We start from the raw sequence: 23,259 nt of genomic DNA on the forward strand, positions 1-23,259 counted from the left end.
TACCCTACATCCAGGTATAAATATTAAAGTACAGAGTGACACAGTTATACATCGTCACCTATTGGTATAGAGCATAAATTTTCACCGACGGCCGCACCTTCCGAGAAGATAACTCGCTGTATCGATAGTATAACTTCATGATAAGTGAAGCAAAATACTATATATTTTAGTGCTGGACACGTTAACTTCACCTATGAAATAGAAGATCGGTGGTCACACCGTTCGGCGAACGTTACCACCTTCTTTCAGAGTCGAACGGCTGAGTCAATAGCGTCACCTATGCTTGAAATTCCGATTGTCAAGCCTGGTACTCCAGGAGTGAATGCACTGAAGAGTATTGGCAATAGTCACCTTTATTCACTGTATGAATATTATAGTAGAGCGTGAAGCCGTTTGAGAACGTCACCAGTTGGTATCAAGTCAAACGTTTTACGAATTACCTTAACTTCCGAGAAGCTAACCCGCAGCAGCGATTGTATTGCTTAGTGCTAACGGAAACAAATTAGTATACATTGGAGTGACCGCCACCTTATTATCATGTATGAATATGAAGATCGAGTGTCAAACCGTTGGAGAACCTTCCCATCTTCTTTGAGAGTCGAAAGGCTGCGTGAACATCTTCTGCTGTCCTGTGATTCCGAGAGAGAAGCCTAGAATTCCAGGAGTCGAACGGGATATTCAGGGTGGAAATGCGCTGGACAGTATGGCTTTAGAAAACTTAATTCACGGTTTGAATATTAAACCAGGCCGACAAGCCGTTGTGGAATATTACATATAGGAGTAGGGTTAAACTTTCTACAGAATGCCTTACCCTCCGAAATACTGACCAGCTGTATCGGGAGTATACCACCGTGTTCATAGATAGGAACTGTTATACATTTTAGTGACGCGCACTTTCATTTCACGCATGAATGAAAAGATCGAGGGTCAAACTGCTCGAGAACCTAACCACCTTCGGTGAGAGACGAACGGCTAAGCTTATTGAGCTTCACACATCCTGTGAAGTATGCATTAGAAGAACGAGTGTCAAACCGCTCGAGATCGTTTCCATCTTCCTTGAGCTTCGTACAGCTGAGTCAATCGCTGCACATATCCTGTGATTCCGCAAGTCAATCCGGATATTCCGGGAGCTAATGCGCTGTACAGAATAGGCAATAGACACATTGATTCACGATTTGAATATTATAGCAGGCCGTCAAGCCGTTGTATAACAATATCAGTAGGTGTAGGGTCAAACTTCTTACAGAATGCCTCACCCTCGGTAAAATTAACCCCCTGTATCTGAAGTAAAACGACGTGTTCAGAGGAACAAATTAATATACATATTAGTGACGGACACCTTCATTTCAAGACTGAATTAGAAGGTCGAGAGTAAAACCGCTCGACAACGTTACCACCTTATTTGGAATCGAACGACTTATTTGTTAGCTTCACCTATCCTATGATTCCAGGGGTCAAACCAGGTTTTCGGGGCGAAAATCCACTGAACAGTACTGGCATTAGACACCTTATGTCACGGTTTTAATATTAAAGTAGAGCGTCACTCCATTTGAGAACGTTAACTATTGGTATAAAGTCATACGCTTTTCTGAATACCTCACCGCCCGAACGTCTATTTCGCTGTATCTAGAGTATTACATCGTGCTCAAAGGAACATTATAATGTATAGTAATATGTTCCTCTGAGCAGTCTCTATAATGTATAGTAATGAGACGTGCACCTTAAGTTAATATATCAATTAAGAGATGGATGGTCAATCTGTTCGAGAACGATATCATCCTTGAGAGGTGAACGGCTTTGTCAATAGGATCACCTATCCTGCGATTCCGAGAGTCAAATTAGATACTCGGGCAGTAAATTCGTGTTACACTATGACATTAGACAACCTATTTCACGTTATAAATATTAAAGTACGGAGTCAAGTCGTTGTAGAACGTTACCAATTCCTATAAAGTCAAACGCGTTACCAAAGACCTTACCCACCGAAAAACAAACCCGCTATATCAAGAGAATGCCTACGTGTTTAGGGAAACACATTAGTGTACACTTTAGTGACGGCACCTTTTATTCATGTATGCATTACCATATCGGTGCTCAAACCGTACCGGAACGTTACCACCCACTTTGGGAGTCGAATGGATAAGTCAATTGCTTCACCTATCCTATGATTCAGGGACTCGTAACTGGTATTTCGGAAGTAAGTCCGCAGAACAGTATTAGAAATAAATAGCTTAATTTACGGCACGACTATTAATGTACAGAGTGAAATCGTTGTAGAACGATACATATTGTTATAGAGTCAAACTTTTTGCCGAAGGCCATACTTTCCGGGAACATCACCCGCTGCATCGTGTGTTCAATATCGTGTTCAGAGAAGCTGTTTAGTATAAATTTCAGTGACGGACACCTCAACTTCATGTGTGAACTATAAAGATCGATGGTCAATCCATTCCCGAACGTTACCACTTTCTTCGACGATCGAACGGCTAATTCAATAGCTTCACCTGTCCAGTGAATCCGAGAGCCAAGGCAATTATTCCGGTTGTGAATCCGCCACACAGTATTGGCATTACACATCCTATTCCAGGCTGTAGATATTAAAATACAGAGTCAAACATTTGTGGAACGTTACATAATCGTATGGACACAAACCTTTTACCGAAGGCCTTACCTTCCGAGAATACACCCATGTTTCCGCGAATATAACTTCATGAACATAGAAAGAAATTGGCAAGCATATTAGCCTCGGGTGCCTTAATTTCATGTATAAATTAGAAGGGCGAGTGTCCAACGTTCGAGAACGTTACTTCCTCCACTGAGAGTCGAAAGGCTAAGTCAATGTTGTCACCTATCCATGATACCGAGAATGAAAGCAGGTATTAGGACAGAAAATCCGCTGTAGAGTATTGTCATGAGACACATTACATCACGTTATGAATACTAATGTACAGAGTCAAGCCATTGCATAGCGTTACCTATTGGTATAGATACAAACTTTTTACTGAAAGCCTTACCATCCGAGAACCTAATTCGCTGTATCGAGAGTATAACCTCGAGTTCAGAGAATCATTTGAGAAAGATCTCAAAATACATACTAGAGACCGGCATCTGAATTATCGTGTACCCATAAAATGATCGTGCGTGACGACGTTCGAGGACGTTATCACATTTTTTGTCAATCGCATACATAAGTCAATAGCTTCACCTATCCTGTGGTTTCCAGAGTCCATCCAGGTATTCCTCGAGTACATCCGCTGATCAGTATTGGCAATAGACACCATAATACACGGTTTGAATACTAAAGTAGAGTGTGAATCGGTTTGAGAGCGTTACCAATTGGTATTAAAACAAACGTCATACAGAAGGCCTTGCCTTCCGGAGACCATACTCGTTGTACCGAGAGCATATCTTCGTGTTCAGCGGAACCAATTACTTTAAATTTTAGTGACCGGCGCCTTAATTTCATGAATGAATTCGAATGTCGTGTGCTAAAGCGATCGAGAACGATACAACCTTCTTAATAACCGATCGGCTATGCCAATAAGTTCACCTATCCTATGAATCCGGGAATCAATTCAGGTATTCCGAAAGTAAATAAGCTCAATGAAATGGGCAATGGCATTCTTAATTCATGGCTTTAATATTAAAGCAGGCCGTCAAGCCGTTGTAAAACATTACTTTCATGTGTATGGTCAAACTTGTTACAGAATGCCTTACCCTCCGAGAAACTATCTCGCTGTATCGGGGGGATAACTCCGTGCTTAGAAGTACGAACTAGTATACATTTTAGTTAGGAGCACCTTTGATTCATGCATGAATAAGAAGATCGAGGGTCAAACCATTCGAAAACGTTACCACCTTCTGTGAAAGAAGAACGGCCAAGTCAGTAGCTTCACATATACATTTATGCGGAGAGTCAAGCCAGGTAAGCCGAGAGTAAATCCGCTGAACAGTATTCGCAATAGACACCTTAGTTCAGGGAATGAATATTAAAGTAGTGAGCAAAACCGTCAGAGAACATTATCAATTGGTATGTTATTTTTCATACCGAATACCTAACCATTCGAGAACCAAACCCGCTGTAGGGAGTGAATTTCTTAATGTTCACTGAAACGAACTAGTAGACAGTTTAGCAAACAGGCAGATCATTTTCAAGTACAAATATCTAAATCCGGCGTCAAGCCGATAATGAATGTTACCACCATCTTCGTGAGTCTGACTGCTAAGTTAACAGCTTCTCGTATACTGTGATTCCGAGAATCTAACCAGGCATTCCTACAGTATATCAGCCGACAGTATCGGCAACAGACACCATAATTCACGATATGAATATTAAGGTAGATAGTCAAACCGTGATAGAACGTTACCAGATTGTGTAGAGTCAAACCTTTTCCGAGGTCCTTACCTTCCGAGAACCTACACCGCTGTAGTGAGAGTACAACTTCGTGGTCAGGGAAGCAAACTAATTTACGATTTAGTGGCACGCGACATACTGCCATGTTCGAATTGGATGTTTGAGGCTCAAATAGTTCGGAAACGTTACCATCTTTTCTGAGATTCGCACAGCTCATTCAATAGCAGCACCTATCCTGTGATTCGGGGATTCAAACCAGGTATTTCGGTGGTAAACCCGCTGTGCGGTATTGGCATCATACACCCTTTGTCAGTGTATAAATATTAAAATCAATTGCCAAACCGTTGTAGAACGTTATTAATTGGTATAGAGTCAAACTTTTTACCAGAAGCATTACATTCCAAGGAGCAAATCCGCCGTATGTAGAGTATAAGTTCGTGTTCAGAGAAGCCAATTAGTATCCATTTTTGTGACGGGGAACGTAGTGTCATATATGAAATAGAATGTCGAGTGTCAAGCAGATCGAGAACTTTTTCTCTGTTTCAGAGTCGAACGGCTAAGTCAATATCCTCACCTATCCTGGATTCCGACAGTCAAATCAGGCATTTGAGGAGTAAATCCGCCGAAAAGTATTAGCAATAGACACATTAATTCATGGTATAAATATTAAAGTCGCGCGTCAATCCATTTTTGATCGATACCTATTGCTATATAGTCAAAATTGTACCGATGGCCTTTCCTTCCGAGATGCTAGCTAGCTGCTTCAACGATATAGCATCGTGTTCAGAGGAACAAATTACTATACTCTACACACACCGGCACCTTAATATCATGTACGAATTATAGGATCCAGGGTCTATCCGTTCCAGAACGTACCACAGTCCTTCACATTCGAAGCGCTAAATCAATAGATTAATCTAGCCTGTGATTCTGAAAGTGGAAGCAATTATGCGGGTAGTAAATCCGATGATAATTATTGGCAATGTGCACCTTAATTCACGGTTTTAATATTAAGGTAGAGCGTCAAATCGTTGTAGAACGTTACCTACTGCAACATAGTCAAATTCTTGCCGAAGGCATTACCTTCTGTGTAGCTATTCCGCTGTATAGAGATTGTAACTTCGGCTTCAGAATCGCAAATCAGTATAAACTTTAGTGATGGGCACATTAATTTCTTTCACGAATTACAAGATCGAAGGTCAAACCTTTAGTGAACGTTACCACATTGCTTAAAATCGAATAGATAAGATAATAGTTTCACCCATTCTGTGATTCCGAAATTAAAAGCTGGTACTGTGGGAGTAAATTCCCTATTCATAATTGGAAATGATCAAAATAATTTAGGGACTGAACGTAAACGCTGGACGTCAAACCGCTGAAGAAACATACATATTGGTTTAGAGTCAAGCTTTTTACAGAAACCTTACCTGCCATGAACCAATCCCGCTGTTTCGAGATTATAATTTCGTGTTCGAAGAAAGACATTACTATACATTTTAGTGACGGACACGCTAATTTTATGTAGGCATTAGGAAGAAAAACAACATATTCGTGGAGTTAATGCGCTGTACAGTATTGGCATCGGACACCTTAATTCACAGATCGAATATTAAAACAGGCCGTCATACCGTCGTTGAACATTACCAATTTCAGTGAAGTCATTCTCCTCGCCGAATAAATAACCATCCAGGAAGCTGATACGCTAGATGAAGAGCATATCGTAGAGATCAGAGAAGCAATTCAGTATGCATCTTTGTGACGGGCACCTTAATTTCATGTATGGTTTAGAAGACCGAGGGTCAAACCGTTGGAGAACGCTACCACCTTAGTTGAAATTCGAACCGCTGAGTTAACTGCTTCACCTATCCTACGAATCCGTGCGTCAAACCAGGTACTCCGGCTGTAAATCCGCTGAACAGTATTGGCATAAGAAAACTTCGATCGTATGAGTATTAAAGCAGGCCGTGAAGCTGTTGTAGAACATTATCGATAGGTGTACGCTCAATCTACATACAGAACGCCTTTCCCTCCGAAAAGCGGAGTCGCTGAATCGAGAGTATAACACCGTGTTCATACGTACGAACTAGTATACATTTACTGACGAGAATCTTCATTTCAGGCGTGAATTAGAAGATCGTGTGTCAAACGGTTCGAGAACGTAACCACTGTCTGTGAGGGACGTACGGCTAAGTCAATTGCTTCACCTATCCCGTAATTCCGAGAGGCAACACGGGAAAACCGAGACTAAGTCCGATGAAGTGTATTGGCAACTGACACATTAATTCACTCTCTGAATTTTAAAGTAGAGCGACGAACCGTTTTAGAGCCCAATTAGTTCCCAATTGGTATAACGTCAAACACATTACTGATGGCCTTACCTTCTGAGAAGCAATCCTGTCGCTTCGTGAGTATAACTTCGAGTTCAGAGATAGAAATTTGTCTTCATTTCAGTGTCGGTAACATTATCTTTATGGATCAATTAGAATATCGATTGTCAAACTTTTCGGGAACTTTACCACCCCCTCCGAGAGACGAACGACTAGGTCAAAGTTTCACCTACACTGCGGCTCCGAGAGTCAAATCAGGTAATACCGTAGTAAATCCGCTGAAGAGTTTTGGGAACTGGCACCTTATTTCCCGGTATTGATATCAATGTAGGGAAGCAAACCGTTGTAGAACCTTAGCTATTGATATAGAGTCAAACTTTTCACCGAATGCCTGACCACCCGAGAAACTAACCCGCTGTACCAGGAGGAAAGCTTCGTTTTCGCAGAAGCAAGCTGGTATCCATTTTAGTGACGGGCGTCTTAATTTCATGTACGAATTAGAAGATCCGGTGTCATATCTTTATATACCGATATAACGTACTTTGAGAGTCGAATGACTATGTCAGTAGCTTCAACGATCCTGTGATACGAAAGTCAAACTAAATTAACTGGGTGTAGCCCCACTCAGCTATATTGGCTATCGATACATCAATTCACGGATTCGATGTTAATGTAGAGCGCCAATCCGTTATAAGACGTTACCAATTCGCATCGTGTGAAACTTTTGCAGAAGGCCTTACCTTCCGAGTTCCTGACTCTCTTCATTGACACTGTTTCTTCGTGTTCAGAGTATGAAATTACTATTCATTTCAGCGACGGGCACGTTTACCTCATGTATGAATTAGAAGATCGAGAGTCAGACCGCTCGAGAACGTTGCTACCTTCCATGAAAGACGAACTGCCATGTGAATAGCATCACTGCGGTTCCAAAAGTCAAACCAAACGTTCCGGGAGTAATTACGCTATAATGAATTGCCAATAGACGCCATGATTTACGGTTTTATATTAAACTAGAGCGTGAAACAGATTGTTCGCGATAGAAATAGCTATGAAGTCAAACGCTATACCGATGGTGACAACTTCCGCAAACATCACCCGCGTCATCGAGCATACAACCTCGTGTACAGAGATACAAATTAGTACACATTTTAGTGACGGAGATCTTAACTTCATGTGTTAATTAGAAGATGGATTGCCATGCCCTTCGAGGACGTTAGCACCTTCTCTGAGAGACAAACGGCTGAGTCAATAGCTTCACCCATCCTTCGATTCCGAGAGTCAAACCAGGTGTTCCGGGAGTAAATCTTCTGAACAGTATTGGCAGAAGACACCCTAATGCACGGTATTATTATTAATCTACAGATTCAAATGATTGTAGAAGGTTACTTTTTGCTATAGAGTCACACTTTTCACAACTAGGACTTATATTCGAGAAAATAACCCGCTGTACTTTGAGTATATCTACATGTTCAGAGAAGGAAATTAGTATACATTTTAGTGAAGAGGGCCTTAATTTTATGTACTTATCAGAAGATCGAGCATCAAACCGTTTGCGAACGTTTCCACTTTCTTTGTTGATCGATGGGCTACGTGAATAGATTCACATATCCTGCAATTCCGGGTCTCAAACCAGGTATTCTGAGAGTAATGCCGCTGTACAGAGCTGGCAATTCACACGTTAATTCGCATTATGAATATTAAAGCATAGAGTAAGTCCGTGTGTGAACATTACCAACTGTTTTAAGTCACGCTTTTTACGGAATACATTACCTACCGAGAGCATATCCTGCCGTAGGGATTGACTTGCTTCGTCACCAGAGAAACAAGTTTCTATTCACTTTAATGACGGGCACATGAATTCCATGTATGAACAGGAAGACCGAGATCCAAGCCGTTCGAGAACGTTACCACCGATATTGAGAGTCGCACTGCTCATTCAATACCTCCACCTATCCAGTGCTTCCGATAGTCAAATCAGGTACTACGGGAGTCAATGCGCTGAATAATATTGCCAATACGCAACTTAATTCACGGCATGAACATTAAGGTTAAGAGTCAAACTATTGTAGAACGTTACCAATTGGTATAGAGTCTAGCCTATCACCGAAGAGCTTACCCTTCGAATACGAAGCCCGCGGTATTGAGAGTATAACAGCGTGTCCAGAGGAACGAATTAGAATACATTTTAGTGACCGTCACCATTGTTTCATGTATAAATCAGAAGATCGAGTGTGGGACGTTCGCCCCATCTTTGAGGGTCTAACGGAAAAGGGAATAGCTTCTCCTATCCTTTGATTACGAGAGCGAAGCCTGGTATTCCAGTAGTAAATACGCTGCACAGTATTGACAATAGAAACGTTAGATCACGGTATGGGTATTAAAGTGGAGAGTCAAACTGAAATCCTTACTCATTGGTATAACTTTATATTCCTTACCGGACTCCCTACATTCCGAGAACATAAGGCGCTGTATCGTGGGTATGACTTCGAGTTCGGAGAAACAAAATAGTACTAATTTCATTGTCAGGCTCCTTAACTTCATGTATTAATTAGAGGAATGATGGCCATACCGCTCGAGAACGCTGCCACCTTTTGTGAGAGACGAACGGCTAAGTCAATAGCTCTATCTATCCTGAGATTCCACGAGGCAATCCTGGTATTCCTGGAGTAAATCCTCTGATCATTAATAGCAATAAACACATTAATTGACGGTATGAATATTATAATAGAGCGTCAAACAGTGTTAGAACCTTCCATACTCTATACATTCAAACCTTTTACCGAAAGCCTAACCTTCCAAGAAGCTACCCGCCGTATAGGGAGTATAATTTCGTGATTACAGAACCAAATTATAATACATTTTAGTGAGGGTCCCCTTAATTTCAATCATGAAATTGTAGATCGATTATGCAGCCGTTACAGAACGACACCACCTTCTTTGGGAGCCGATCATCTAAGACAATAACTTCACCCATCCTTTGATATCGAAAGTCAAACCAGTATTCCGGGAGTAAATCGGCTGAACACTAATGGCAATAGTATTATAAATTCACAGAGTCAAACCGCTGTAGAGGGATACCTATTTGAAGAGTGAAATCTTTACACCGTGGGCCTCACTTTTCGCTAACCTAACCCGCTGTATCGTGAGTATAACTTCGTGTCCTGCGAGACAAATTTGTATATATTTTAGTGACGGGCACCATAATTTCATGTACGAATTAGATGATCGATGTTCAATTCGTTCGAGATCGTTACCACTGTCGTTTCGAGTCGAACGGTCAACTAAATAGCTTCACCTATCCCGCGATTCCGAGAGACAAGCCAGGTATTCCGGGAGCAAATCCACTGAACAGAATTGGCAATAGGCACCATAATTCGAAGTAGATATATTACAATAGAATGTCAAACCGATGTAGAACGTTACCTACTCGTATGGATTCAAAATGTTACGGAAGTGGTAACTTTCTGCGAAACCTAACCCGCTGTGTGTAGTGCCTTGCGTAGTGTTCACGGAAACACATTAGATAGTATTTTAGTAGCCGGACATATTATTTCCATGTATGAATATATTAGTCGACAGTCAAACCTTTCGAGAACGATCCCTCCTTCCTTCAGACCCGATTGGCTAAGCCAGTAGCTTCACCTATCCTGAGGGCGATTCTTAGGGTCAAACCAGGTATTCCGCGAGCAAATCCGCGTAACAGTATTGGCAGTAGACAATTTAATTCACGCAATGAATATTAAGGTAGAGAGTCAAACCGCCGGTGGACATTACATGTTGGTATAATGTCTTTGTTTTTCCCGAATACCTAACTTCCCGGGAAGCTAACTTGCTGTATCGAGAGTAGCAAGTTAGTATTCATTTTTGGGACTGACACCTTAATTTCATGTATGAATTAGAAGATCGAACGTAAAACCGTTCGACAACGATACCACCTTAGGTGCGAATCGAACGGCTTACTTAACAGCTTCACCTATCCTATGATGCCGAGAGTCAAAGCATGTTATCCTCGTCTTAACCCGCTGTACAGTTCTGGCATTAGGCACGCTATTGCGCAGTATAAACATTATAGATCAGACTAAAACGTTTGTGGATCGTTACCTATCGCCATATATTGCAACTTCTTACAGATGGCCTTACCTTCCGAGAAGCTAACCTGCTGTATCCACATAATACCTTTGTCATCAGAGACTCAAATTAGAATACATTTTAGTGACGGGCTCCTTATCTTCATGTACGAGTTGGAAAATGGAGGGTCAAACTGTTAGAGAACGTTACCACCCACTTTGAGAGTCGAACGTATAAGTCTATCGCTCCACATACCCTGTGATTCCAAGGGTCAGACCAGGTATTTCGAGAGTAAATCCGCTGAAGAGGATTGGCAATGGATACGTTAATGCGCGGAGTGAATGCTAACATAAAACGATACACTGTGTGAGAACGTTATCATTTGCTATGAAGTCAAACGTACCAGCGAATGCCTTACCGGCCGAGAAGCTAATCCGACATATCGAGAGCATAGCTACATGTATAGGGGAACACATGAGTATACAATTGAGTGCCGGCACCTTAAGTTCATGCATGAATTAGAAGATTGAGTGTGTAACCGTTGGACATCGTTATCATCCTCTCTGAGAGTCGAACGGCTAAGCCAATAGCTTCACCCATCCTGTGTTTCCGAGGCCCAGACCAGGTATTCCGGGAAAAAATCTGCTGAACAGTATTGGCAATAGACACCTTTATTCACGGCTTGACTATTAAAGTTGAGCGCCAATCCGTTTGAGAAAGGTAGCAAATGATATATACGCAAACGTTTTACCGAAGACCAAGCCCAACGGAAAGTTGACCCGCTGTATCGAAAGTATAACTTTGTGATTAGAGAAACACACGAGTTTGCATTTCAGTGACTGGCACCTTAGTGTCATGTATGGATTAGAAGGTCAAGGATCATACGGTTTGAGAACGTTACCACCTTTACTGAAAGTCTCACAGCTATGTCAATAGCTTCGCCTACCCTGTGGTTACGAGCGTCAAACCAGGTATTCTGGGAGTAAATCCGCTGTACAATATTGGCAATAGGGACCTAAATTCTGGGCATCAGCATTGAAGTAGGCAGTCAAATCGCGGGAACTATATATACTGGTATAGACTCAAAAAATTTACCGAAAGCCTTACCTTCGGGGTAGCTATGCCGACGCATCGAGAGTATAACAGTGTGCTTAGCGATGCAAATTCTTATACAGATTAGTGAAGAGAACCTTAATTTCTTGCCTGAAATAAAAGATCGAGGGTCTGACCGCTCGAGAACATTACCTCCTTCTGAGAGAGACGAACGGATATGACAATAGCTTTACCTATCTTGTGATTCGGATATTCAAACCAGGCATTCCGGGTGAAAGACCGCTGTAGAGATCTGGCAATGGACACCTTAATTAATTATCACCTTCTTTGAGAGTGGCGCATCTAAGTTAATAGCAGCACCTATCCTGTCATTCCGAGATCCAAAGCACGTATTCCGGGAGTAAATCCCTAGAACAGGATTGGGAGAAAACGTCAAAGTTGAGGATTTGAATATTAAAGTGGAGCGTCGAACCGTTTGAGATTGTTTCCAATTTGTATTAAGTGGATCGTTTTACTGATGTCTTTTGCCTCCGAAAGACTATCGCGCTGTATCGGGAGAATGATGCTCACAGGAACAAGTTCGAGCACATGTTAGACCGGGGCACCTTAATTTCATGTTTGACGTAGAGGATTGAGTGTCAAACCGTTCAGGATCCCTACCACCTTCGTTGAGAATCTAACGGCGAGGTCAATAGCTTCACACTTCCTGTGATTTCTAGAGCTAAACTAGGTATTCCTGGAGTAAGTCCGCGGAACAGTATTGGCAATGGACACCTCAATTCACGGCTTTGGTATTAAAGTAGAGCAACCATCCGTGTGAGAACGTTACCAATTGATGTAAAGTTATATGCTTTACAGAATACCTTACCTTCCTAGAAGCTAACCCCCTGTATCAGGGGTATAACTTCTTGTTCAGAGGCAAAATATTAAACGTTTTGGTGACGGGCAGCTTAATTTCATGTATGAATTACAACATCGATGGTAAATCCGTTCGAGAACGATACCACCTTGTTTGAGAATCGATCGGCTAAGTGAACAGATACACCCACCTGTGATTCCGAATGTCAACGCAAGTATTCCGGGAATAAATGCCCTGTACATGATTGGAGATAAACATATTAATTGAGGGATTGAGTATTAAAGCTGGACGTCAAACCGCTGAAGGTCGATACAAATTGGTGTAGAGTCAAACTGTTTAGGAAAACCTTACCACCCGTTAATCTGTCCCGCCGATTCGAGAGTATAATTTCGTGTCCAGACAAACTCATTACTATATATTTTAGTGATGCACAGCATAATTCAATGTAGGAATTAGAAGATCCACGGTAATACCGGTCCAGAGCTTTACCACATTCTGTGAGGCCGGCACAGCTAAGTCAATAGCTTTACCCATCCAGCTATTCTGAGATCCAAACCAGGCATTCCGGGAGTAAATCCACTGAGCAGTATTGGCAATATACACCTTAATTCGCGGCTTCGATATTAAAATTGAGCGTCAAACAGTTTGTGAATGTTACCAATTGCTATAACGTCAAACGTTATTCCGGGTGTCATACCGTTCGAGAAGCTATCCCGCCGTACCAAGAATATAGCTGCGTGTTTAGGGAAACACGTTAGTATATAATTTAGTGACGTCACCTTAAATTCATGTATGAACATGAAGATCGAGGATCAAACCGATCGAGATCCATTCCAACTTCTATGAGAGACGAACGGCTAAGTCAGTAGTTTCACATATCTTGTGATTCCGAAAGTTAAACCAGATATTCCACGAGTAAATGTGCTGTACAGTAATGGCAACAAACAACCTTAATTCACGGTTATAATATTGAAGCAAGCCGTCAAGCCGTTGTGGAAAATTCCCAGCAGGTGTAGGGTCAAACTTCTTACAGAATGCCTTACACTCCGAAACATTGGCCAGCTGTATTCCGAGTATAATGCCGTATTCAGAGGTACGGACTAGTGTAAATTGTAGTGACAGCACCTTAATTTCATTCATGAATTAAAATGTCGAGGGACAATCCGTTCGTGAACGTTGCCATCTTCTTTGAGATTCAAACGGCTGAGGCAATAGCTTCACACATCATGTGAATCCGAGGGACAGACCAGGTTGTACAGGAGTCAATGCTCTGTACACTATTTTCAGTGGACCCCTTAATTCACGGTACGAATATTACACCTGAAGGTCAATACATCGGAGAACATTACCAATTGCTATAGAGTCATTCCTTTCACCGAATATATTCCCGCCCTAGAACACAAACCGCTTTTGCGCGTGTCGTTCTTAGTGGTCGCGGAAAGAAATTAGTGAACATTTTTGCAGACGGACACCTTATGTTCATGTACCAATGGAAAAATCGATTGTCTAACCGTGCGATATCGTTACCACCTTCTATTGGAGTCGAACGCCTGAGTCAACAGCTTCCCCAATAGTAGTGACTCCGAGAGTCCAACCTGGTACTCCGGGATTATATCCGCAGTAACGGATTGGCAATAGTCGCCTTAACTCACGGTATGAATATTAGAGAACAGAGTCAAAGAGCCGCAGAACGTTACCAATTGCAATGACGTCATACTCCATACCGGATGCCTACCCATCCGAGATCCTAACAAGCTAGTAAATACTATTGCAAACGGGTACTTTAATTTTATGCAGAAATTAGAAGATCGAGGGTCAAACAATTCGAGATCGTTAGCACCTTCTTTTAGAATAGCGCAGATAAGTCAATAGCAACACATATCCTGTGATACCGAGAGCAAAGCACGTGTTCTGGGAGTTAATGCGCTGAACATTATTGGCCATAGACACCTTAATTCACGGTCTAAATATTAAAATAGAGCGTCACACCGATTGACAGCGCTACCAGTTGGTATAAGGTCAAAGTTTTACCCAGGATCTTACCCTCCGAAAAATTAACCCACTGTATGGAGAGGCTAACATTGTGTTCAGGGAATGAAATATGTATTCGGTTCATTGACTGGCACCCTAGCTTCATGTATTATATAGACGATCGATGGTCAAACAGTTCACGATCGTTATCGCAATCTTTGAGATTCGAACTGTTAAGTCAGTAGGTACACCTAACCTGGGATGCCGAGGGTCAAACGACGTATTCCTGGAGTAAATACGCTGAAGAGAGTTGGCAATACACAACTCAATTCACGGTAGGAATATTAAAGCATGCCGTCGAGCTGATGTAGAACATAACCTATTCGTGTAGGGTCAAGCACTTCACCCTATTTCATGGTATAAATATTAAACTCCTGAGTCAAACCTTTGTATATCATTACGAATTGGTATTGAGTCAAACTTTTAACCGATAGCCCTACGTTCTGAGAATCTATCCTGCCGCATCGAGAGTATAGCTTCGTGTTCAGAGGATAAAATTAGTACACATTTTAGTGATTGCCACCATAACTTCATGTATGTATTAGAAGATGGAGGGTAAATCCGTTCACATACGTTACCACCGTCTTTGCGCGCCGGTCGGCTATGTGAATACCGTATCCTATCCTGTGACTTCGAGATGCAAACCTGGTATTCCGAGAATAATCCGCAGATAAGATTTGGAAATAGACAGTTTATTTCGCTGTATTAGCATTAATGCATTAAGACAAGCAGTCGTTGCACAATACCAATTTGTATAAAGTCATGCATCTAACCGAATACCTAACCTTCCGAGATGGTAACCCGCTGTATCGAGAGCATAACTTCGTGTTCACAGCAAATTAGTATGCATTTCAGTGATGGCCACCTAAATTTTATGTATGAATAAGAAGATCGAGAGCGAATCCTTTGGAGAACGTTTCCAACTTTCTTGATAGTCACACAGGGGTGTCAATAGCGTCTCCGATCCATCGGCACTGAGAGTGAAACCAGGCACCCCGGGTGTAAACCCTCTTAGCAGTATTGGCAATAGGCACCATAACTCACGGTATGTATATTAAAGTAGAGAGACCATCTCTGTCGGAGATCATTACCCAATGGTATAATGTCAAAACTTTCCGGATACCTTACCTTCCGGAGACCAAGCTCGTTGTATCGAGAGCATATCTTCGTATTCAGCGGAACCAATTACTATAAATTTTAGTGATCGGCGCATTAATTTCATGAATGAATTCGAAGGTCTTGTGTTAGAGCGTTCGAGAACGTAACAAACTTCTTTAACAACCGATCGTCTATGCCAATAGCTTCACCTGTCCCATGAATCCGGGAGTCAATTCAGGTATTCCGCGGGAAAATCTTCTGTTCTGTATGGCCATTAGGCACCATACTTCGCGTTATAAATGTTAATGTACACCGTTAAACCGGTGTAGCACGTTACTAATTGGTATAAGGAAAAACTTCTAACCGTGCGCCTTACCATCCGAGAAGCTATCCCGCTGCACCGAGAGTATAACTTCGTATTCAGAGATGCAAATTAGTATTCACTTTAGTGACAGCTACCTTAATTCTATCTTTGAATTTGGAGATCTGTGGTCAAACCGTTCGTGATCGTTGCAGCCTATTTTGAGAGAGGAACGACTAAGTCAGTAGCTAAACCTATCCTGTGATACCGAGGGACAGACCAGGTATTCCTGGAGTCAATGCGCTCTTCACTGTTTTCAATGGACAACTTAACTCACGGTTTGAATATTAATGCAGAACATCACACTGTGTGAGAACGTTACATTTGCTATAAAGTCGAATGTTTTACCGAATGCCTTACCGAACGAGATGCTAACACGCCGTATCGAGATTATAGCTTCGCGTTTAGAGAAACACGTTAGTACACAATTTAGAGGCGGGCACCATAATTTCATCTATGAATTAGAAAGTCGATTAACAAACCGTTAGAAAACGTTACCACCATATTTGGGAATCGAACGGCTTATTCGATATCTTCACATATGGATGTGATTGCGAGAGTCAAGCCACGTATTCATGCAGTAAATACGCTGCACACCATTGACAACCTTGTTTCCCAGTTTGAATATTAGAGCAGAGAGTCAATCCTTTGGAGAATATAACGGAAACCAATTAGTTGATATTTTAGCAGACGGACAGCTTTCCTTTATGTATGAATAGCAAAATCGAGGGTTAAACTGTTCGAGAAAGTTACCACATTCTTTGATAGTCGAACCGCTATGTAAATAGCTTCACCTATTCTGCGATTCCGAGAGACAAAACAGTCATTCCGGGAGTCAATACATAGTGCAGTATTACCAATGGACACGATAATTCACAGTGTTAATTGAAAAGAAGGGCGACTAACTTTAGTAGACTGATATTTATTGGGAACAGCCTCAAACTTTTGTCGAAGGCCTCACCGTCCGTGAACCATACCCGTTGTAGGGAGGGTCTTGCTTAGTGTACAGAAAAACAAGTTAGTGTACATTTTCGTGACGGGCATCTTAATTTCATGAATGAATTAGTAGATCCAATGTCAAACAGATTGACAACTTTACCACCAACCTTGAGAGTCGAACGGCAAAGTCAGTAACTTCACCAATCCTGTGATTCCGAAATTCAAACCACATATTCCGGAAGAGAATCGGCTGATCAGTATGGGAAACTCACGGCATAATTTATGGTTTGAATATTAAAGGAGCGGGTCAGACATTTTTAGAACGTTACAAATTGGTATAAACTGTTTCCTTCTACAGAAAACCATACCATCCGAGGACATAACACGCTGTATCGAGACTATAACTTCGTGTTCACAGCAGAAAGATAGTATACATTTTATAACGGGCACTTTATTTTAATTTATGTGTTAGCAGGTAGAGGTACAAGCAGTTCGAGATCATTACCACATTCTTTGAGACACGAACGGCTAAGTCAATAGATTCACGTATCTTGATATTCCGATAGTCAAACCAGGTATTCCGGGAGTAATTCCGCCGTACACTATTCTCAATGGACACATTAATTCACGGTTTGAATGTTAAAGGACAGAGTCTAACCCTTGATGAACCTTACCTATTCGTATAATGTCAAAAGCCTTACCGCATGCATTACCCTCCGAGAACCTAACACTGTGTATCGGGAGTATAACTTCGTGCTCGGAGATGCAAAATTAGTATGCATTTTAGTGACATGCCACTTAATTTATGTACGAATTAGATGATCGAGGGTCAAATCGTTCTATATCGGTACGACTTCTCTGAGAGACGAACGGCGAAGTCAATAGCTTCACCCATCCTCCGATTCCGGGAGTCAAATAGATGTTCCGGGAGCCAATATTCTGTATAGTGACCCTAATTAACGGTCCTACTATCAAGGTAGAAGGTAAATCCGTCGGAGAACATTACCAGTTCATAAAGATTAATTCTTTTTACCAAATACATTACCTTCCTTGAACCTAAACCTCTGTTGCGAGTGCCATGCTTAGTGCTCACTGAAATAAATGAGTAGACATTATAGCAGAGGCACAACTTATTTTGATATATGATTGGGAAGGTTCACAAGCAAACGGTTCCCGAACGTTACCAACTTCATTCAGTATCGCACATCTAAGGAAATAGCTTCCCCTATCCTGTGGATACGCGACTCAAGCCAGGTGTTGCTGGATTAAATCCGCTGCACCGTATAGGCAATGGACACCTTAATTCGTAGTATGAATGATGTAGTAGGGCGTCAAACTGTTTGAGTGCGATGCGGTATGAAGTCAAACGTTTTACTGGAGACCTTACATACCGAGAGCCTATCCCGCTGTATCGAGAGTAAAACTTTGTTTTCAGAAAATGAAATTAGTATTCATTTCAGTGACGGGCACCTTAAATTCATGTATAAATTAGAAGATCGGGGGTCAAACCGTTCGAGAACGTTGCCATCTTCAGTGAGATACGAGCGGCTAAGTCAATAGCTACGCTTATCCTGCTATTCCGAGGCTCAAACCAGGAATTCCGGGAGTTAATCCGCTGAACAGCATTGGTAAATAACACCTTCATTGACGGCTTGAATATTAAAGACGGCCGTCACGCCGTTGTAGGACATTAACAACTCGTGCAGTGTTAAATGCCTTACAGAATATCATAGACTCCGAAAAACTGACACCCGCTGGATCAGGAGTATAATACCGTTCTGAGAGGTAAGAACTAGTATACAGCTTAGTGACGAGCACCTTATCTTCATGTATGAATTAAAAGATCTTTGGTCAAACCGTTCGAGAAGGTTACCACCATCTGTGGTGTGTGAGTGGCTAAGTCAATAGCCTCACCAATCCCGTGATTTCGAGAGGCATCCCGGGAAAACCGAGAGTAAGTCCGTTCAAGGTTATTGGCAATTAACACGTAAATTAACGGTATGAATATTAAAGTACAGCGTGAAAAAGCTTTAGGGCGTTGCCAATTGGTATACAGTCAAAAACATTACCGACAGCTTTTCCTTCGTACAAGCAATCCTGCAGTTTCGGGAGTATAACTTCGTGTTCAGAGAAAGAAATTAGTCATCATGTCTGTCTCGTCCGCCTTTACTTCGTGAATGAATTAAAATATCGAAGGACAATCCGTTCGAGGACGTTACCTCTTTCGCTGAGATTCGAACAGCTCAGCCACTTTTTTACATATCTTGTGATTCCGAGTGCGAAACCAGTTAATCCGGGAGTAAATCTATTATACAGTATTATCAATAGACACCATAACTCGCGGTTTAAATGACAAATTCCCAAGTCAATCCTTCTTTGCACCTTTTCTATTGGTATATAGTGAAACTTTTTACCGAAGGCCAAGTGACTCCGAAAATCAAACCAGGTATCCCGGGTGTAAATCAGCGGAACTGTATTGTCCTTAGACACCTTAATTGACGGATTGATTATTAATGCAGCCCGTGAAACCCCTTGCTAAATTTACCAGTTGGTAAAAAGTCAAATGTTGCAGCGAGGACCTTACCATCCGATATCCTAAGCTGCTGTATCCATAGTCTGAATTAGAGTTCAGAAAATTAAATTAGTATTTATTACAGCGATGGGCACCTTATCTTCGTGTATGAATTAGACGATCCAGGGGCAATCCTATTGAAAACTTTACCAACATCCGTGTGAGTCGAAATGCCAAGTCAGTAGCTTCAGCTATCTTGTGCTTGCGGGAGTCAAACCAGGTATTCCGAAGGTACATCCGCTGAACAGTATTGGTAACGGGCACCTTAGTTCACGGTTTGAATATTAAAGTAGGACGCCAATCCGATTGAGAACGTTACCGATAGCTATAAAGTCAAACGCTTCATCAAAGGCCATACACTCCGAAGAATCAGACGCTCTGTGACGAGCATATAACTTCGTATTCAGAGAAAGAAATTATTATTCATTTCAGTGACGGCACGATAACTTCATGTGAATTAGAAGATTGAGGGTGAGACCGTTCGAGAACGTTGCCACCTTCTGTGAGCGACGACCGGCTGAGTCAATAGCTACACCTATCCTGTGATTCCGATAGTCAACCCGGGACATCCGAGGATGCATCCGCTGTACAGTGTGGCATTAATCACCTTAATTCATGCTGTGCATACGAAAGTAGTGCGCTAATCCCTTTGAGAGCGTTACCAATTGGAACGAAGTCAAACGTCTTACTGAAAACCTTACAGTCCGAAAGCCTAACGCGACGTATCGAGCGTATAACATGACGTTCAGTGGAACGTATTACTACAAATTTTAGTGCCTGGCACCATAATTTCATGTATGAATTAGAGGATCTGGTGTCAAACCGTTTGTGAACGTCACCACCTTCTGTCAGTTTGGAACGGCTAAATCAATAGCTTCACGTATCCTGTGGTTCCGAGAGTCGAACCAGGTGCTCTGGGTGTAAATCTGCTGTACACTATGGGCAATGGACACCATAGTTCACGGTCAGAATAATAAAGCACAGAGTCAAATATTTGTATACAAATACATATTGGGATAATGTCAAAAGATTCACACAAAACCTTACCCTCCGAGAACTTAACCCGATGTATTTAGCGTATTCCTTCGTACTCGGAAGTACAGATCAGTATACATTGCAGTTAAGGTCACTTTAATTTCATGTATGAATGAGGAGTTCGAGAGTGAAAACGTTCTAGAACGTTACCACCTTTGTCGTGAAATCGCTAATATAATACAATAGCTTCACCTATCCTGCGGTTCCCAGATTCAGAGCACGTTTTCCCGGACTAAATACGGTGAACAGTACTATTAATAGACACCTTAATTCACCGTTTGAATATTAAATATAGAGCGACAAAACGTTTGCGAACGCTTCCAATTTGTATAAAGTCAAACGCTTTACTGATGTCCTCACCCACCGAAAGTCAAACCAGCTGTATCGGGAGTATAACATCGTGTTCAGAAGATCAAATTAATTTACATTTTGGTGACGGTCACCTTAATTTCATGTATGAATTAGAAGATTGAGCGTCAAACCCTTTGCGAACGTTTCCAATGGTTATAAAGTCAAACGTTCTACCGAAGGCCGTACCTTCCGCGGAGCTCACCAGCTTCATAGAGAGTATAACTTCGTGTGCAGAGGATGAAATTAGTCTACATTATTGTGACGGGGCCTTAATCTCATTATGAATAAGATGACCGGTTGTCAAGCCGTTCGCAAATGTTACTACTTTCTCTGAGAGACGATCGGCTAAGTCAATAGCTGCACAATATCTGCTGATTTCGAAAGTAAAACCAGATATTCCGGTAGCATATGCACTGTACATTAATAGCAATAACACCGCAATTCACGGATTGAATATTAAAGCAGGCCGTCTAGCCGTTGTAGAACATTACTTATTTGCGTAGCGTTAATCTTCTTACAGAATGCCTTACCCTCCGAAAACCAGACCGGCTGTATCCAGTCTATAACACCGTGTTCAGATGTATAAGCTAGTGTACATTTTCGAGACGCGCACCAGAATTACATGTGTGAATTAGAATATCGATAGTTACAGCATTGGGAAAAATTACGACCTTCGACGAGAGACGAATGGCTAAGTCACTAGTTTAACTTACCCTGTGATTTCGAGGGTCAGCCCTGGACAACCGAGTGTAAGCCCGCTGAAGAGTATTGTCAATACACACCATAATTCGAGGCGTGAATGTTACAGTAGAGCGACAAACCGTTTGAGAGCGTTGCCAAATGGTATAAGGTCAAACGTCTTACTGATGACCTCACCCACCGAAATCCTAACCCGCAGTTTTTAGAGTATAACGCCGTACTCAGCGGTACGAATAAGTATACAATTTAGTGACATCACCTTACAATCATGTATGAATTCGAACATCGAGGGACAAACCGTTCGAGAACGTTGCCACCTTCTGTGGTAGACGAACGGCTGTCAGTAGCTTCACCTACACTATGGTTCCAAGGGCAAAACCAGGTAATCCGGTAGTAAATCCGCTGTACACTATTGGTATTGGACACCTTAAATAACGGTTTGAATATTAAAGTAGAGCGCGAAATCGTTTCTGAACGATACCATTTGGTATAAAGTCTAACAATTCACTGTATACCTTACCCTCCAAAGCCTATCGCATTATATCGAAAGTATAACTTGGTGTGCAGAAGAAGAAATTTGTATACATTTTAGTAACAGGCACCTTATCTTCATGAATGAATAAGAATATGAATGTGTCAAACCGTCCGAGAACGTTACCATCTTCTTTCAGAGATCAACGTCCATGTCGGTAGCTTCACCTATTCCAAGATTCCAAGAGTTAAATGAGGTATTCCGGGAGTAAATCCTCTGAACAGTTTTGCAATAGACCCTTTACTTCAGGGTATGAATATTAAAGTAAAAATGAAACACCGTCGGAGAAATTTTCCTATTCTTATGTCATTCTTCTTCCCGGATACCTTACCATAAGAGAATCTAACCCGCTGTAGCCAGTGTCTTGCTTACTGGTCACGGAAACAAATCAGTCGACATTATAGTTGAAGCACACCTTATTTTCACGTATGAACATAATTATCGAGAGGTCGAGAGGCAAACAGTTCGAGAACGATTCCATCATATTTTAGATTCGAACGGTTAATTCATTGGCTTCAGCTATCCTGCTATTTCGAGAGGCAAACCAGGTTTGCCGGGAGTCAATCCGCTGTACACTATTGGCATTGGATTCCTTAAATAACGGTTTGAATATTAAGGTTGCGCGCGAAACCGTTTGAGAACGTTATCACTTGGTATAAAGCCAATCGCCTTCAGAATTACCTTACCTACTGAGAACCTATCCTGCAGCAGCTAGTGTGTTGCTTTGTGTCAACGCAAACAAATTACTATACATTGGAGTCACGGACACCTTAATTTCATATATGAATAAGAAGATCGAATGTCAGAACATTCTAGTACGTTTCCACATACTTTGATAGTTGAACGGCAGAGTATGCAGCTTCACCTATTCTGTCATTCCGTGAGTCAAACCAGTCATTGCGGGAGTAAACTCGCTGTATTATATAGGCAATGGACACCATAATTCACGGTATGAACAGTAAAGTAGAGAGACATGCAGT

The 23,259-nt window shown here is 41.7% G+C and overlaps 1 pseudogene; it reads right to left on the reverse strand.

Moving 5' to 3' along the window:
- LOC143220260 (uncharacterized) overlaps positions 1-23,259 on the reverse strand; it is a 41,821-nt pseudogene that overhangs the window by 9,185 nt on the left and 9,377 nt on the right.

The sequence above is a fragment of the Lasioglossum baleicum genome, unplaced genomic scaffold, assembly GCF_051020765.1.
Source record: "Lasioglossum baleicum unplaced genomic scaffold, iyLasBale1 scaffold0588, whole genome shotgun sequence".
NCBI classification, from domain to species: domain Eukaryota; kingdom Metazoa; phylum Arthropoda; class Insecta; order Hymenoptera; family Halictidae; genus Lasioglossum; species Lasioglossum baleicum.